Here is a 17113-nt window from a genome sequence, read left to right as displayed (position 1 = left end):
CTGTCAGAACCCATGAGCAGGCTTCTACGGGCCATAGTCCGTTTGAATTGTTGTTCGGACGACAACCCAGAACCCTATTAGACATGGCAGCGGAATTATGGGAGGAGGAGGATGGAGAGAAGACCCTTCTGAAATACACCCAAGAATTAAAAACCCACCTACACACGGTGTGGGAGAATGTAAGGGAACATATGGAGAAGGCTCAAGAAAAACAGAAAAGATATTATGATAAGAATACTCAGTTGAGGTCTTTTTCCATAGGGGATAAAGTATTAGTGCTTCTCCCTAGCTCAGACAATAAATTGTTAGCAAAGTGGCAGGGACCATATAACGTGACAGGAATAGTAACACCTGTGACCTATAAAATTCAGCTCACAGATAGACCCAATAGGTCACAGATCTTTCATGTTAATTTGCTAAAAAAATGGGAAGAGCCTGTGAATGACCCGGTCCAAGGATGTCTGGTTAACACTGTTAAGGAATTAGAGGTGGAGTGGTGCCCCACTGATCGGCCCCGTGGACAGGAGATACCGGTCATAAATACAGACATCTCGGTTCAACAGCACAAGCAGTTAAACAAACTCCTTGATGAACATGCTCAGATCTTCTCATTTACACCCGGTAGAACCAATTTGGTACATCATCAGATCATAACCCCTCCTGGCAAGATAGTGCGTTTGCGCCCTTATCGTATCCCCGAAGCTAGGAAGGTTCTGGTGGAAAGCGAAATAGAGAAAATGCTAGACCTAGACATTATAGAACCTTCTCAAAGCCCCTGGTGTTCGCCAGTAGTTTTGGTGCCCAAACCGGATGGGTCTATACATTTTTGTATTGACTTTAGACAGGTTAATTCTATATCCTAGTTTGACACGTATCCTCTTCCTAGAGTAGACGAACTTTTAGAGAAATTGGGGAAAGCTCACTACATGTCTACTCTCGACTTGACGAAAGGCTACTGGCAGATTCCCCTGGCCCCAGAAGATAGAGAAAAAACGGCCTTCTCTACCCCCTCTGGACTATATCATTTTAATGTTCTCCCTTTCGGGTTACATGGGGCCCCCGCCACCTTCCAACGTCTCATTGATACAATTCTACGACCTCATACCAGGTACGCTGGCGCATATCTGGATGACATCGTCATATTTAGCGAGACTTGGGAGGACCATTTAACACACATAGGAAAAATCTTTATAGCATTAAGGAGGGCTGGATTGACAGCCAACCCTTCTAAGAGCCGTCTGGCCTTTAAAGATATCTCTTACCTGGGCTATCACATAGGGAAAGGTATACTGAGACCCCAAATGAACAAAATTGAGGCCATCCTACGCATCGATGCTCCTACCTCAAAAAAGGAGGTCCGTTCTTTTTTAGGCCTGGTAGGATACTATCGACGCTTTATACCCCATTATTCCACCTTGGCCGCCCCCCTGACTGACCTTCTGAGAAAGGGACAACCTAAAACCTTTACGAGACTAAGCCCAGGTCAATTCCATAGTTATCGTACCTTACAGGGATGTCTCACTACTCAACCGATTTTAAAATGCCCTGAATTTAATAAACCCTTCCATCTTCAAACGGATGCCTCCGACGTAGGATTGGGAGCCGTGCTTTTTCAGAAAGATGAAACCGAAGTAAGCCATCCCGTAGTCTTTATTAGCCGTAAACTGTTTCCTAGAGAACAGAAGTATCCCATTATCGAGCGAGAATGTCTTGCCATTAAGTGGGCAATTGAAAGCCTCCAATATTACCTTTTGGGCAGGTCCTTTCTGTTATATACAGATCACGCTCCCCTTACCTGGCTCTCAAGATATAAAAATACCAACGATCGCATCCTGAGATGGTTCATCGAGCTTCAACCTTTCTCCTTTCAGGTCTGCCATCTCCCAGGTGACCTTATGGGTCAGGCCGACTATCTATCCCGGTTCCCGGATCCTGTGGGGCTCGAACAGCCCCATTCAAGTGAGGGGATGTGTAACCGGACGTCTCCCGACGCCGGTTTGCATGAAAGCGAGGAAACTGACGAGGGATCCCCTGGGGGCACCCGAGGAGCTCGGGACTTCATGACGTCAAACGTCATGTACGTCGGAGGGAAATTTAAATGGACGGACGCCGCCGCAGCAAGGAGAGACGCGGAGGATCGGGACGCCGCCGCAGCAAAGAGAGACGCGAAGGATTGGGACACGCTGAGAACAGGGGGAGAGCAAGACGAACGGCAAAACGCACACCACAACGGAGCGAGTCCCCGTGAAGCAGACGAGCACCGTGAAGGAAGAGCGATAAGCAGGGAGCCTCCCGCCCCTGGGTCAGTGAAGTCGGGAGACCGTCAGGCAGCCGGCCGCGTCCCTGGAGGGGCGTGGCCTACAGAGGTACGGTCGTACCCCAAGTGGGACTGGGGCTTCGGGTGGTTACTGGGACTACGGAGGGCCAAGGGGAGGGGGCTGACGTCCTATCAGGGGGGTGAGACAGTGTAAAAAGGGGAAACCAGTGTACCTTCTAACCGCACGAAACCCAACCCTAAATAATTACCACCACAAGAAGGGGAGCTCCACGAAGGCACTTGGGCAAGGAGGAGGACGTGATAAAAAGTATCCCTCACCTACCTGCACTCCTACCTTTTCCCCCACCCCCCTACTAAACCCAAATAATCCTACCTACTTCTTAAAACCCCACTTACCTGTTTTTCTTTTCTTTTCTTCCTTAATTTTGGATACCTGGGCCGCTGTCACACGGAAGAAGCAGAACCCTCTTAAAGCCGGACCAGACCCCACCAGGACCCTTGTCCGAACCCTGGAAGAGAAAATAAATAAACAAGGGATTTATTATTTGCATTTAGAGACTATACCAAGTCTGGTATTCTGAGAAGAAGATAAGTTTACCTTATAAACGTAACAAAAATAAATTAGTTAACCCCTTGAAAATGCGTCAGTCGTCTTAATCCAATATCCCTTCCACTCGGGATAAAGAACCTGTAACAGTGCTATATATTGGTTATTGGCTTTGCTTGTTGCCTTTTCAGGCAGGAGCATGCTCTGGATTACCCGGAACCCCGACCACCTGCTGAGGGTCCGCTACAATTGGCTTTAATAACCTTCCATTTCCTCCTCCACCCCTCCCCTCCTCCCAGCGTTAGTATGTACAAGATTTGTTCACTCCTGCCTCTCTGAAGGGGCCCCCCATGGCACATAGAGCCCATAGGTTTAGACCCGCAGTCTACAGACTTAGGCCCTGGAGGCCTGCTCTGGAGTAGGCTGACTTTCCCTATTCCTACCCGGACCACCTCACGTTCTTCTTTTTTGCCCACTACTTAATTGGACCCCCATCCCTCACCACCTTTTGTTATGGCAACCTCCCCTATGTCTCTATGTCTCTATCCTTCTCTCTCTTTGTAACTGACCGCCATACGTTTCAGCTTAGTCTGGACCTGAGGGCCCCTACTCCACTGCTACCTACTCCCTATCTTCTTTTTTTCTCTGTTCTCCTACCTCCCTCACCCTCCACTACCTTTCCCCTTTCCCCCATCGGGGAGCACCTGTAACACCTCCAAAAGCACTTTAGAGTCATGATGGCGACTGGGCCATCTTCCTCCATCTTCTACGGATTATCTCATGGAATGTCCATTGACTGACACACTATGTGAAGCATGAGAAAATCCTCTCTTATCGGCTAGCAAAGAGAGTAGATGTGGCCTTACTTCAGGAGACTCATCTTGACAGCATTGAATCTAACAAACTACGTGGGGATTGGGTAGGCAAGGTGATCCACAGCAGCTGTCTGGAACAAACTGACAGCGTAGGTGGACCACCCCGTGAACGTGGAGTGGCGATTTTGCTACAAAAGAACCCTGTCTGCCACCATAGTCCAAACATTGTCAGACCCAGACAGCAGGTATGTCTTTGTAAAGTTGAGGGTTGGGGATGTGTATTGGCTCTCCATATGCTCCCACGGGTGCCAAACTTACTTTCCTCATTTGTCTAAATTGGCTCTTGACAGAGATAGGTGCATCACACTTCTGTATAGGGGGCGACTGGAACATCACCCAAGACACAGTCTTGGGCAGGACTGGACACCAACAACCCAGACAGAGCTCTATTAAGAGATCTGATGGAGGACCAATGGTCATTGGAGACTCGCCCACCCCACGGACAGAGAGCACACCTTCCTTTCCCTTGCCCGTGGCACACAGTGCTGCTAAGATTACTCTCCGGCTTCCCAGGGGATGGTGGTGCAAATTCAGGACTCCAGAATGCTGGAGACTGCGCTTTCTGACCATGCCCTCATTCTATAACCGTGGAGGTCGACCTTGTCTCCCCTGGTCGCAAACCGTGACGTCTGCCTGTCCACCGGTACTGCTCCCCACAAGGCATGTTGCTCCAACTATTTGGAAGATAACAGGGGATCAGTGACATCCCACAGCGTACTTTTGGCAGCCGCGAAGGCAACCATGCGGGGACAGATGATGCACTAAGCGGCACTGCACAATAAACAAGCTGCAGCCCACCAAACAGAACTAGAGAGGGACATTGCATCCCTCACTTGCCAATATATGGCACATCCCTCACCCCCACTAAGGTGCAAACTCAAATGAGTATGCATGGCTCTTAACGCTTAATATACCTCCAAAGCTGAACATGCCCTGCAATGCCTTGCGAACAGGTGAGAAAGCCAGGCGCCTACCGGCAGTGCAATTGCGACAACTTGAGGCCGCACAGGCGGTCTCGGCCATCCACTCTTCGGACGGCACAGTCTTCACTAAACCACAAGAAATGATTAATTTGCGCTCTTCTATAAGATACTATACACCCCAGAAACAATAGCTGATGGTGCCAGTATGGAAGCCTTTTTGAATGGAGTACAACTCCCATGTTTGACCAATGAGGGATGGGCCCTCCTGGATGGTGAAATTAGCAAGGTCAAAACAGCATAGGCAATCACTAGACACACATACCACAAAGATCCAGGGGAGGATGGTTAATCAGCAGAGTTTTATAAATGGACAGGGGAAGAGACAGTGGACACCCTCCATGCTACATTCCAAGAGGCAGAACAATCAGGCTCCTTAGGGTTTATTTCCAAAAGAGCGGTGATTGTGGTCATCCTGAAACCAGGAACTGACCCCCTCCAGTTCAGTAATTACAGACCAAGCTTGCTCCTCAATGCGGACAGTAAGATCCTTGCCAGTGTACTAGTGGCCTGTCTCTGCAAAGTCGTGCCCTCACTGATACACAACACCCAGGTGGGATTTGTACCAGGACAAACCTCTAGAAATCACCTACGTACACTGTCCCATGTCCTGTGGACAGCCAAAGATATGTCAGATGAAGTACTGGCCTTGTCCCTTGATGCCGAAAAGCCATTGAACCACATTCAATATGGTTATCTCTTTGCAGCATTACGGCACTTTGGACTGTGTAAACAGCTAATTGCCAAGGTTCAACTGTTGTACGACAATCCTACGGCTCAGGTCGACTCCGGAGGCTTCCTGTCCGATTCTTTCCCAATTCAGAAGGGGACAAGCAGGGTTGCCTGCTCTCACCCCTCCTATTCCGCTAAGCATTAGAACCATTGGCAGCTATGATCCGCTAGACATCACATCTAACATAGATACCTCTTGGCGGAGGGGAATCCAAAATCTATTTGTATGTTGGCAATATCCGCTTAATTTTGGCGGACCTGACCCACTCCCTACCTGCTTTAGTGGAGGTTATCGATAACTTTGCAGTCTTGTCCAGCTATAAAGTAAACTGGGGTAACTGTGAAGCTCTACCCCTACCCCACTTCACCACACATGCTACTTTTCAAGAAGTGGGTATTGTTGCACCTCATGTATTAAGGAATCCTAATCAATCCATGATTAAAGCATATATACCTGACAACTTGGTCCCCGTCATTGCTGTATGTCGATGGACTTCGACAAGTAGTTATAGCTGGGGCTTTCGATGTGGGACAGGGTACAAGCAGTAAAAATGGTCATGCTACAATGCTTCACATATGTACTGGATATGCTTCACCTCCAGGTTCCATTACTGATGCTCCGCTGCATTCGTGCATGAATAAGAGTTCCTTTTTCTGGGGCCCTGGCCCTTCACCGGTCACAGCTGTCATATATGATGTCCGAAATGCCGGATCCACCTCAATGGGTACTTACTGAACAATCAGTTCTTTCCTGTGGACCTGGCATCTGACCCCTGTACAAGGGTGATCCGCCCTGCATGTACCTTCGAAACCCGATGGTCCTGACCATGAAAAAAGCGTGGAACAAAGCACATCGCCTCCTCTGTGTCTCTCCATGCCTACATAAGCACAATCCCCTGTTGGATCATAGGAGTCTATGCATTGGAGGGACTACCCTACAATGGTATCAATAGCGTAAGATGGGAATCATAGTCGATGGCGACCTCAAGTCCTTTAGACAATTGCAGGAGAATTTTGGTCTATGAGCCTCCCAGTAATGGCAGCCTCTACAGTTGCAGCACTGTCCACAAAGTTGCCTCGGACCAAAACCATGGATGCTGCTGGCCTCCCCAATACTGCCCTATCTCAGGACATGGTGTAGCAGTAGGGACATTATGTAGGGCTTTTATGAGCTCCTAATGCATCATCTTTACTCAGAGCCCCTCCTCTTTGCTCTTCCGACCAAGTGGCAAAACCGACTCCAGATTGACATAGCAGGACTGGCCTGACATTCTGGGATCCCTCGATAGGGGCACACAGGAAGCCCAACTGAGATTCTGTCTTTTTAAGATGATCAATGATTGGCATTGGACACCAGCCAAATTGCATAAAGCTGGTCTTCTGCTGCACCTAAATTGTCGGTGATGCCCGGCCACCTACTGTGGCTTACCCCCAGAACTTTGTGGGTGTTCCTCAGTTCCACCCTTCTGGTGAACGGTAAGGGCTACCCTAGAAACCGTGAGGCCGCTGACCCATGGGCAGATAATCCTCCATGATACAGGAGATTCAACAACCCTCTCCCGCCCACAAGCACGACTCTTGCACACAGCTTTAGCTACTGCTAAAATCTGTATCCTTTGCCATTGGCGCTCCGCTTCCCCACCCTCATCAGATGACTGGACTGTGGAAATGATCCAGACAGCAGCCCACAAACTGGTCATCTATATTCTCCAGGACCAGTCAGCAATATTTCTAAAAGTATGGGTGTCATTCCTTTAAGGTGAACTTTGTCCTGCTGCACCCTGTGTCACCCCATCACCCCAGTCAATGAACTCTCAACACTTCACCTCTTTCACCCTCTGCTCTCTCCTCTCTCTCCCCTCTTTTCTATGTCTGTCCCCTTTGGATCTTATTTAACCCTATGACTTTATCAGACCTGTCACATGGTATTGTGCTACCCCCTATTATCTTGGCTCAGACCTCACTAATCTACATTATCCTCCATCTTCCCGTCATCCTGCAGTTCACTCTTTTATTGGTCAAGAGACCATAAAGCTGACTCCTTTTCCTTATCATCTACCAACAACCATCCCTGCCCCCGACGTATCTCCCTGGATCCACACCTGTCCCTCCAACATATTTTTCCATCCTGACCTCCTCCTCCCTTTTGTCCCTTTCGTGCTAGTTAGTTGAATATTTTCCTTTGGAATATTATGCTGCAATGGCTTTTCATTTGCCTTCCATGTGGTTCCATATCATTGTATTCATGCTCTATTTACTCACAAAAGAATTGCAAAACAAAAAAAAATTCTGGTTTGGTCACCATGGGGTAAGCAGCAAGGGGGCCTTTCCTGCTCATGTAACTTCCTGTCCTGCTTGCCAAATTCTAAATGATGCCAAGTTAATTAACTCTTTTTTGAAATGCAGGATATACAACTACTTTGGTTGTTCACCATGGCTAAAGCCAACATTTCACTTCTAGAAGGAATTTCCTTTGCACATTAGTAAAAAAAAAAAAAGACCAGCAGGCATTATTTTCTTCCACTTCCACCAGTTTGTTGAATTTGAATTCACCTACCCACTTAAGCAAGAAGCCCAAGATTTCACCAGTGTTTGCTTTCCTGCTGAGCCACATTAGCTTTAATTTCAGTTATATTTATGTTATATTCATACATACTTCATCATGGTTCTCTTTACAGTAATTGGCTAATTTAACCTGACAACATCTTTCATTTTAAGCACTGACTACTTCTACACATTTAAACTATTACATCTTGCTTTACTCTTCTTTGACTCCAATTCACTATGCCTCTGATCTCTCCTCAAGCCCCTCAAGCTTTGACTTCACTTTCCCTCACAAATATAAGCAATATCACATATGTAACATTATATGGTTTGTGTCAATGTGATCATGACAAGGCACAAGTGGTATCCTCAATCAGCCACCTACACCTGTTCGCTCTTTCTGCTATGCATTTACATTTAGGATGATATACACTTCATCACTTGTGTTTGATTCCTCACACATAAAAAAAATCTGTAGAACCTTCAAGGTGAATTGGGCATTTCTTTCCAACACTATTTCATTAAGGTAGTTATGCTGTGAGAAAATATCTATTAAGATATTTGTGAGACCTGACATTATTGGTGTAGTATTCCCCAAACGTTTTGGCTTCACTGCCTTACCTTACTGAACTCGTTTTTGTTCCGTGCACTTTACACTTTTAATTAGTGGTAATGTTTTTGTGCTCTTTCTATAAAACGTGGTCAAATTTGATTATGCCTGATTGGCACATTTAATTTAATTGTAAGTCCCTAGTAAATGGTGCTACATGTACCTAGGACTTGTAAATTAAATGCTACAATTGGACAGCAGCGCTCAGCGCCCAGGCCTGCCACTACATCCTATAGTGCAGTTTTAAATTGCCATTGTGACCTGACAAAATCAAGGTCATGTCGCGTAGGCTCTCATTATCCTAATGAGACTACTGGATTTGGGTGGCAGAATCGCTTGCACTGTTGGGGACTGAGTCTGAACCCACTATAGGTGACACATGTTGGACTAATCCGGGTTTTGTTCCAGCTAACTAGCAGTGACTCATCTCCACCCAAGAGCAGAGATAATTGGGCAACCAAGTGCATGACACAATTGACTCCTCAGGGAAATTGTAGTCACTCAGATCTCATCCGTTTCTCTCAGTTACATTAGTCTCATGTATGCAAGGACAATCAGAGGCAGAATATAGTTCAATTAGATTTTATTGAAGTAACTGCATCTTAGATAATAAAGCATGAATTGCAATAGCTAGGACGATGAAGCATGACAAGATTAAAATTGTGCCAAGGAGAGTGAAACATAAAAATAACACTACCATATTGTCACTACGATTGTTAAGGATAGCCCCTACTGAGGCTATATTAGAGCACAGCATGTTAAGGTCTAATTCTGCCCTTCAAGTTCCCCTGGGAAGACATCATCCCTCATACCTTAGCAAGAGGCCTGTAGGCTACATAAGCAGCTGCAGCGAAGCACTGAGCAATCAGCATACAGTTGTGGTCATCTGGCTGGAATACCTTCAGCCATCCACTCAAAATTCACCAGTATTTAGGGGGATTTCTAATAAACTTTGCTAAAATAGGTGGAATTTTGCTATTGCTACTTTTTCTGAGGAATGGTCGTCCTGTCACAACAAGGAGGACTGAAAGCGCTTCCACCAGCACAGCTGTGTTGTGAACGCATGATGCATTATCATGGAGCATCACTCCTGGAGCAATTGGAGTGTGAATGGAATGGTCTCTGTCATTCAGAACTGTTTTGCATTATGTGCAGCCCATGTTTTGGTGTCTCTGGTGTTCATTTGAACATGCACTGAAAGTTTGTCTTTCTACGCAGAGCTTGCTTTCATCGGACGCTGATCTGTTGATGTTCTTGCTGAGGACATCACCAGACATGCACGTTGAGGGTGCGTTTGCTACAGGAAGCAAATCAATATTTTCCAGGCCTAATCCTTCCTTTTTAATACTTATAAGCCACCCATAAGGTAGGCCCTAAAGGCTAATATGGCAGGGTACAAGGTATTTAAAAACATAGGACATAAGTGTTTAGGTTTTACATGTCCAACTACTAAAGTGATTTTTCACTGCTGTAAGGCTATCTCTCCCAGAGGCTAACACTGGGTTAACTTATTACTATTAATGATTGCTAACTTCAGATTAAGAGCAGCCAGAGAAATGATGCTTGTGTTCAAATTAATTGTAATTCATAATCCTCTTTAATAGTAAAGGTGGATTTTAAATTATAATTTTCAAAATGCCACTTTTGGAAGCCAACTGTGCTTTTCTGTCTTGGGTCACATGATTGTGAACGGCTCTGCTGTTGTGGGTTGTGTATTGCTTCCAGTGAGTGAGACAAAGGAAGCCTATATGTGAGGGAAGAGGATCTTCCTGAGATTATGGCTGGGGAGAAGATGTTCTCGGCCCTGATCACATTTAAAAGGGCCCTGCATGCAGCTCACAAAATGGCATATGACACCAGGCCTTCCCTTGTCTTTGTCACCCCATACAGTTTAGAGCCAGGAAAAGAGGAGAAACTGTCTAGAGCCAGTTTTGGCAGTATGTCAGGGAATTACTCCACACAAAACCAAGTATAAAAAAGGACCGTCAGAACCATGCAAAGGAAAACTCCTGGACCTGTGAAAGAATCAGATGAAGGACTGCCCTGCTGCCAGAAAGGCTGCCCTGCTTCTAGAACAATAGTCTTTCTGTCTGAAGAAACAAGATTAGACCTGCTTGCCTTGATCCTGGCCTTCCCAGAGTGACTCCAGTGGTCAGTTGGCTGACCTCCTGTGTGAGCTACAGGGATAAAGATAGCTTCCTGAGGCCAGCTTCCTGCAACTACCCAGTTCACCGGTGCCAACTGTACCTGCCTGGACCTGACTGACCCTGCCTGAGCCCTGATGCTAGCCTCCACTGGAGTGAATCCTGATTACCAAGAGGTGCCCCCTCAGGTCCCAAACCCTTGGCTGGCATCAGTGAGAACTCTTCAAGAAAAAAATGAAAATCCTGACTTTTGTGCTGGTCGTATCCGCAAAGTGTCCTAATTTCATTGAGAATCGACTGCCCATGACACCCCCAATGTGAAGATCTAGAGGGACATTCCCTTGCTCTCCCAATGAATGTCAATGATGACAGGCAATGCAAGACCTACACTTTGGGCCAACAGCAACTGTCTGTGAGTCTGTACCTATTCCTTGCACCAAAAGCCTCCTCCTTGCACCCTCCTCCAACACAAATAGATCTCTTCACTCTGGGCTTGAGAACTTAACTCTACAACAGGACTAACCCGATTCCTGTATCCAACCTGTGCTCCATTGCTGTTTGCCTGAACGAATGACTTTCCCCAGGTCTGGTGTGACCACATAATAATGAGTGTCACTTCCTGTTATTTTTACTAAAAACATTTAAAAAAACAAAGTCTTCAGTTATACTGATTGGATTTTTGTAGTTAAGGTATTATTTTATTTATTAAAATTTCCCAAATTGTCTTGCAAAATGTTTTGTGTTATATTTCGACTTCATTCCCATTTGTGTGCTGCATAAATACTTGACACATTCCCTCTAAGTTAAGCCTGACTGCTTTGTGTCAAAGCACCTTAGGGTTAAGCACAGATTAATTTATTGACTTTTATTATTCACCCTGATAAGTATTGTGGGTGTTACTTGAGTGGAGCCTCTCAACCAACAACCCAGTTTCTAACAATAGCCAACACGTGCAGCCTACCTAAGTCTATTTGGATCAGTGGTTGATCAAATGTATTCTCACTCCGGAGCATTTGAGATTTCCCAATAAATCAATACCGTACCTTTGCCATTACTTTAATGGAAATACAATGCCTTCCATTGGCAATTTCAGTCACCTATCACTGACCTAGTGAGCATTACTCTGGTTGATTTTATTCCTAACATCAATGTTCATGCTAGGACAACAACTGTTCAATAAACAGCCTCTTGTTGACTGACATACCCAGATGACCTTCAGGTGAAGAATGCATCACCTGATGCCTCTTCCGAAGGGACGCATTTCACTTGTTATAAAGACCGATTCTCTAATGACAAATGTGACCAACACACCACTGTATAATTACAAATGGCGGAGAAAACAATTGCCTCCAGGCCACTCATTGCTGACATATTCAGAATATTAAAATCTTATCAGGGGAAACAACCTTAACAACTACGTTTGAATTACTACTTGCTTTAATAACGAATCTTGAAGAACTACTGGGTCTTAACAACGAAGTTTTGAACAACTACTGGTTTAACAACGATTTTACCTTAACAACTAATGCCAGAACAACGAATTTTAAAGTAAGTGAATTATTTTTTGATGAATTTTAAGGTGAGTTTTGTGTTTTGTTTTTTATTTGTTTAGGGTTTAATTATTATATGTTTAGTTTTTTAAAGTATATTGTGTGGATTAAGTAATGGATTTTATGGGTTGTTGGTGTTATGGGTGGGGTATTGTATTAATACTCAGGTATTATTTTAAGTACTTGTGTTTTTTTATATGGTGTAATATATGTTGTGGGTTTAGGGGCGGGATATATGGGATGTAGGGGTTATGGGTGGGGAAGTGTATTAATACTCAGGTATTAATTTAAGTACTTGTGTTTTTTTATATGTTGTAATTTATGTTGTTGGTTTAGGGGCAGGATATATGGGATGTAGGGGTTATGGGTGGGGAAGTGTTTTAATACTCAGGTATTATTTTAAGTAATTGTGTTTTTTTATATGTTGTAATTTAAGTTGTTGGTTTAGGGGCGAGATATATGGGATGTAGGGGTTATGGGTGGGGAAGTGTATTAATACTCAGGTATTATTTTAAGTAATTGTGTTTTTTTATATTTTGTAATTTATGTTGTAGGTTTAGGGGCGGGATATGTGGGATGTAGGGGTTATGGGTGGGGAAGTGTATTAATACTCAGGTATTAATTTTAGAACTTGTGTTTTTTTATATGGTGTAATTTATTTGTGGGTTTAGGGGTGGGATATATGGGATGTAGGGGTTATGGGTGGGGAAGTGTATTAATACTCAGGTATTCATTTAAGTACTTGTGTTTTTCTATATGTTGTAATTTATGTTATTGGTTTAGGGGCGGGATATATGGGATGTAGGGGTTATGGGTGGGGAAGTGTATTAATACTCAGGTATTATTTTAAGTAATTGTGTTTTTTATATGTTGTAATTTATGTTGTAGGTTTAGGGGCAGGATTTATGGGATGTAGGGGTTATGGGTGGGGAAGTGTATTAATACTCAGGTATTAATTTTAGAACTTGTGTTTTTTTATATGGTGTAATTTACGTTGTGGGTTTAGGGGTGGGATATATGGGATGTAGGGGTTATGGGTGGGGAAGTGTATTAGTATTTGTGTTTTTTTATATGGTGTAATTTATGTTGTGAGTTTAGGGGTGGGATATATGGGATGTTGGGGTTATGGGTGGGGAAGTGTATTAATACTCAGGTATTAATTTAAGTACGTGTGTTTTTTTATATGTTGTAATTTATGTTGTGGGTTTAGGGGCGGGATATGTGAGATGTAGGGGTTATGGGTGGGGAAGTGTATTAATACTCAGGTATTAATTTCAGTACTTGTGTTTTTTTATATGTTGTAAATTATGTTGTGGGTTTAGGGGCGGGATATGTGGGATGTAGGGGTTATGAGTGGGCAAGTGTATTAATACTCAGGTATTAATTTAAGTACGTGTGTTTTTTTATATTTTGTAATTTATATTGTGGGTTTAGGGGCGGGATATATGGGATGTTGGGGTTATGGGTGGGGAAGTGTATTAATACTCAGGTATTAATTTAAGTACTTGTGTTTTTTTATATGTTGTAATTTATTTTGTGGGTTTAGGGGCGGGATATATGGGATGTTGGGGTTATGGGTGGGGACGTGTATTAATACTCAGGTATTAATTTAAGTACTTGTATTTTTTTATATTGTAGTTTATGTTGTGGTTTTAGGTGCGGGATATATAGGATGGAGGGCTTATGGGTGGTAAAGTGTATTAGTAATTGGGTGTTAATTTACATAGTTGGGTATTTTTTTTTTGTTTTGTGAAATTGATGTGGGGTAGTATATTCATATTTGAGTATTTTATTAGGACTTTAAGTATTTTTTTATCTTTTATTAAGGGTATATTGTGGATTAATTTTTGGAATGTATGGGTTGTGGTTGTTATGGGTGGGGAAGTGTGTTAATACTAGGGTAATAATTTAAGTAATTGTATTTTATTAAATTTTGCAATTTATATTGTGGGTTTTGGTGTGGGATATATGGGATGTAGGGGTTATGGGTGGGGAAGTGTATTAATACTTGGGTATTAATTTAAGTTATTGTATTTTATAAAAAATTATAATTTATGTTGTGGGTTTAGGGGTGGGACTTTTGCGATCTAGGAGTTATGGGTGGGAAGTTGATTAGTAGTCTGTTATTATTTATTGTATTTGGTTATTTTTTTATTTATTTTATTGAAAGTATATTTAGAATTAGGGGTGGGATATAGGGGATGTAAGGTTGTTTTGTTGTTGTTATTGAAGGTGTAAAAGTAATTGTGTTTAAAAATAGTTATGTTTAAAAATTTATATTTGATTTTTTAATAGTATAGTAGTTGGTATAGTAGATTTTGGAATACAATAATGTTACATTTTTTTATTTTAAATATTTATTAGATTTAAAAAAGAAATTGTGATTTTTTAAATTTGTTAAAATGTTTTTTATTTTTTATTTTGATTATTTTTTTTTTTGATCTGATGTAATTAATATTATTCATATTTTGTAATTATTTATTTGGATGTTTAATTGTATACATATATTAATTTGTCTTAATATTATTTCAAAAAATTAATTAATTAAATAATTATTTGTAGATTGTATATAGATTTTTTTTTTTGGTGTTAGAAATGTTTGCATTTGTAATACTGTTTTTTTTCATGTAAATGTAATTTAAAAAAAATAAAAATACCATTGTTTTATTTTAAATATTTTTTATTTTGAACATAATCAAGTTTAAAAAATGCAAAAAAAATGTTTTAAATTATTGTTTGATATTTACAGATTTATAGATTTTTTTCATTTTTATTTTTATATTTCTTTATCTATTTTCTGTGGTATTTTCTTATTTTCCCTATTATAGTCTATGAGTGAAATAGTCCGTTTACTATTTTTAGTGCTCTTCCATGTTTACGTTGTTTGACGTCTTCTGTGTTCAGTCGGTGTAGCGTCCCGTTCAAGATAGGACGGAAGCAGAGACCTCGTTCAGGTAAGTGGGATTATATTTTTTTTTACAGTATGCAGTAGGTTATTTTTATTACAGAAATAGTTGTTGGAGGTAGTTAGAAGGTAGGCAGTAGATTTTCGGTGTTTGTTATGTTTCTTATGTTTAATTATTTGTTATCGTATATTTTTGAATACGATAGTGGTTTCGTAAAAGTAAACAAATTTGTTTAGCAGTGTTTTATCTTACAAATTATTATACTGCTTTTGTAGTAGTTGGAAAGAAATGTATATTTTTGTGATAAATTTAGTTTTGGGATTAACCCCTTCCCCGCCACGGACGTAATGGTTACGTCCATGGCAGCGCCCGTGTGGCGCCATGGACGTAACCATTACGTCCTGAATGCTTCCCTCGGGAGAAGCGCTAGCACTCCTCCCGAGGGCCGCCCCCCCACGCCCCTAGGTCAGGGCTGACCGGGGAATCCCTTCCCCTTCCACCCCCGACCCCCCCCAACCCCCCCTGTGACGTCAGCGCGCGAGCGCGCGCTGATTTGTCACAGGGGCCTCCCTAGTCGCGCTGGAAGCTCTGCTTCCAGCGCGATTGAAAAAGAAATGCAAAAGCATTTCTTTTTCAATCACTTGGGAGGCCCGGAGGGGCTTCAAAGGGAAGGAAAAGTATTTCCTTCCCTTTGAAGTCCCTCCGAGGGTTTCAAAAGCCGGATTGCTTGCAATCCGGCTTTTGAAACCCCACTAGACACCAGGGATTTTTTTTTTTTTCCATTGAAATTGACCAAAGGGAGCGACCCCTTGGGCAAGGGTCGCTCCCAGGGGGGGCATTTTTTTGAAAAGGCCTTTTCTGCCCCCAGGGGGGGCAGAAACCTCTAGGCACCAGGGACCATTTTTTTTTTTTTTTTCTTTCATTTTTTTTTATTGAGGTGGGGAGCGACCCCTTAGGCAAGGGTCGCTCCCCTTGGGGGAAAATTATATTTTGGCCATTTCTGCCCCCCTTGGGGGCAGATTGGCCTATTTTGATGAGGCCAATCTGCCCCCAAGGGGGGTAGAAACCACTAGACACCAGGTTTTTTTTTATTTTTATTATTCTTATTGACAAAAGGGAGCGACCCCTTGGGCAAGGGTCGCTCCCAGGGGGGGCATATTTTTGGGAAGGCCTTTTCTGCCCCCCCTGGGGGCAGATCGGCCTACTATTAGGCCGATCTGCCTCCAAGGGGGGCAGAAACCTCTAGGCACCAGGGAACATTTTTTTTTTTTTGTTTCATTTGTTTTTTTTTTTGGTGGGGAGCGACCCCTTAGGCAAGGGTCGCTCCCCTTGGGGGAAAATTATATTTTGGCCATTTCTGCCTCCCTTGGGGGCAGATTGGCCTATTTTGATGGGGCCAATCTGCCCCCAAGGGGGGTGGAAACCACTAGACACCAGGGAGTTTTTTCACGCAAAGGGAGCGACCCCTTAGGCAAGGGTCGCTCCCTGGGGGGGAGGGCAATTTATTTTAGGCCGATCTGCCCCCAGGGGGGAAGAAACCTCTAGGCGTCAGGGCAAATTTTTTTTTTGTGTTTTTTTTTTTGTTCTTTCTTTTTTTTAGAGATGGGGAGCGACCCATCAGGCAAGGGTCGCTCCCCTGGGGGGCAAATTGTATTTAGACCATTTCTGCCCCCCTGGGGGCAGATTGGCCGATTTTAGGTCAATCTGCCCCCAAGGGGGCAGAAACCACTAGGCACCGGGGATTTGTTTTTTGGCGCCAATGTCACGCAGGGGGAGCGACCCTGTAGGCAAGGGTCGCTCCCGGGGGGTGGGGGGTGGGGATTGGGGGGGCAAATTTTTTTTAGCCCATTTCTGCCCCCCCGGGGGACAGATCGGCCTATTATTAGGCCGAACTGCCCCCCGGGGGGGGGGGCAGAACACTCTAGGCGCCAGGGCAAATTTTTTTTT

The sequence above is a fragment of the Pleurodeles waltl genome, chromosome 3_1 (assembly GCF_031143425.1).
Source record: "Pleurodeles waltl isolate 20211129_DDA chromosome 3_1, aPleWal1.hap1.20221129, whole genome shotgun sequence".
Lineage (NCBI taxonomy): Eukaryota > Metazoa > Chordata > Amphibia > Caudata > Salamandridae > Pleurodeles > Pleurodeles waltl.
Note: the sequence above shows the minus strand (reverse complement) of the source record.